Here is a 2,785-nt window from a genome sequence, read left to right on the forward strand (position 1 = left end):
CTCTCCCTCTCTCCCTCCTCCCTCGCTCCCCGCCGGAGGCCCCAGCACAGCCCGCAGCGAGCCCGGCGCCGAGGCCCCGGCGAGCGCTCCCTCCCTCCCGTCCCTACCGAGCGGCGGGGGAGCGTCCCCTCGGCCTGGGCCCGGCTCGGCCCACCGCGCCCGTGGCGGCCGGCGAGGGGCTCTCCCGCACCGGGCGGTACCCTGACGGGACGGCACAAGCCCGCGGAGCCCCGATGGCCGCGGTGGCGGTACCGATGCCACCCCGAGCGCCGCCTCCGCCTCCCCCTCCGACCGCCGCTCCCGGCGCACTCCGCGGCTCCGCAGCAATCACGGCGGCGCCCACAATGCACCGCGCGGCGCGACGCACCCGCTCCTCCCCCCCTCGCGGCACTCCAGGCCGCGTGTTCGAGACCAGCGCTGTCCGCTCCCGCTGTATACGGGACCCGTCCGGGGACGGAGGCGGGCTCGCTGAGGGATGGGAAGAGGGCAGGGCTGGAGGACTCAGCGCGGCGTGTGCCAGAGTCGCCCCGCAGTCGCAGCCCGTGGCGGAGACCTGCGTGTCGCGGCAGGGCCCGGGCAGACGGACCTCCCGCCGCAGCTCCGCGATCAGAGGGGAAGCCGGGGATGGGTCCCATTGTCCTAACCCGCTCCCGTCGCCTCACTGTGCCCTCTCGGCCTTGGCCTGTGCGCTCTGCCCTGCTCAGAATCACAGAATCAACTGGTTGGAAAAGACCTCTGGGGTCATCAAGTCCAACCTATGACCCAACACTACCTTGTCAACCAGACCATGGCACCAAGTGCCACATCCAGTCTTTCCTTAAACACCTACAGGGGTGGTGACTCCACCACCTCCCTGGGCAGGCTGTTCCAATAACCAGTCATTCCTGTGAAGAAATTTTTCCTAATGTCCAGCCTAAACCTCCTCCAGTGAAACTTGTGTCCTCTTGTGCTACTGCTGGTTGAGTAGTGGAAGACAACGACCCTTACCTGGCTCCAACCTCCTTTCAGAGAGTTGCAGAGAGTGATGAGTCTCCCCTGAGCCTCCTCTTCTCCAGGCTAAACCACCCCAGCTCCCTCAGCCACTCCTCGTAGGACTTGTGCTCCAGATCCTTCACCAGCCTCGTTGCCCTTCTCTGGACTCGCTCCAGCCCCTCAATGTCCTTCCTGAATTGAGAGGCCCAGAACTGGACACAGCACTTAAGTTGCAGCCTCACCAGTGCTGAGTACAGGGGAAGAATCACTTCCCTGCTCCTGCTGGCAACACTATTCCTGATACAGGCCAGGTGCCATTGGCCTTTTTGGCCACCTGGGCACACTGCTGGCTCATGTTCAGCCTGCTGTAAATCAGTCCACTCCCGCATGTTCAAGTCACTCCCATCACTTCAGTGAGTCCTGTGTCCAGTTCTGGGCCCCTCAATTCAGGAAGGACATTGAGGGGCTGGAGCGAGTCCAGAGAAGGGAATGAAGCTGGGGAAAGGTCTGGAGCACCAGGAGTGGTTGAGGGAGCTGGAGAGGCTCAACCTGGAGAAAAGGAGGCTCAAAGGGGACTCTCTGCAACTCCCTGAATGGAAGTTGTAGGCAGGTGGGGGTTTGTCTCCCAGGGAACAAGTGACAGGACAAGAGGACATGGTCTTTAGCTGCGCCAGGAGAGGTTTAGGTTGGACATCAGGAAGAATTTCTTCACAGGAAGGGTCATTAAACATTGGAACGGGCTGCCCAGGGAGGTGGTGGAGTCACCATCCCTGGAGGTGTTTAACTAAAGACTGGATCTGGCACTCAATGCCACAGTCTGGTTGACGAGGTGGGGACAGATTGGACTTGATGATCTCAGAGGTCATTTCCAACCTAAATGATTCTGTGATTCTGTGAAGCAGAGCCACCAGGTCCCCAACACATCTCAGCAAGGGGTGTCTTCACTGACATAGCCTATTCTCCACAGGAAGCTGGGTTTGGTTACATTGGCAAAAGCACTGTTATTTTTCCCATGCAGACTATTTCCAAAACAGCATAAAAATGTTTTCCCACTTGCATTTATGAAGCTTTTACTCTGTTCCTGGAGCCCGTACCACGCACGTGCACGAAGCTGAAGTTTGTTGGCAAAGCTTTCTTCTATTTGTGTCACCACCATGAATTAGCATTTTGGACCCTGTTGTTGCTTTAATAGTGGAAAGCTCTGAAATCAAGGGCCACTTACGCAGAGAAAGGCGTGTTATGCCAAAAAACCGCAGTTCCTGCAGATTTATGATTGGATGACATGGATTAATTTGTAAACACAACATATTGACACCTAGCACTGGACAGAAAGGCTCATTAATGAGTCATTCTTCCTTCTATCAAACATGACATTCTTTACAATAACAAATTTACTACACTGTGCTGTTTCCCTTTGGTATCTGAGGCTTTTGAGCAAATTCAGGTCACATTTTTTAAGCTTTCCCTCTACAGCCATGAAGTCTAGATTATTTTTTTTCCTCCTGAAGTTTCTGATGTAATCGCATGACTCTGGAAGATGGAACTTTATGGAAAAAGCCAATTGTGGTGAGGTACATTAAAAACATGAGTTCTGCCAAATACTGGTTAGCACAGATTAAATGCTGGGTAAATCACCATTTAGGTATAATTTTATAAATACTGTGATCTGACTTTTCAGTATAGAGTGGCAAATATATTCCAAAATTGTATGAATTGTCATGAACTAATCTGCATTGTCTAATAATATAGCTAAATGCTTTTGTCTATAAGCTTTGATACGTATATACAAATATAAAGTTATATTCAGAAACCT

Source organism: Myiozetetes cayanensis, unplaced genomic scaffold (genome assembly GCF_022539395.1).
Source record: "Myiozetetes cayanensis isolate MyiCay16 unplaced genomic scaffold, myiCay2020 scf6-25, whole genome shotgun sequence".
In the NCBI taxonomy this organism is placed as follows: domain Eukaryota; kingdom Metazoa; phylum Chordata; class Aves; order Passeriformes; family Tyrannidae; genus Myiozetetes; species Myiozetetes cayanensis.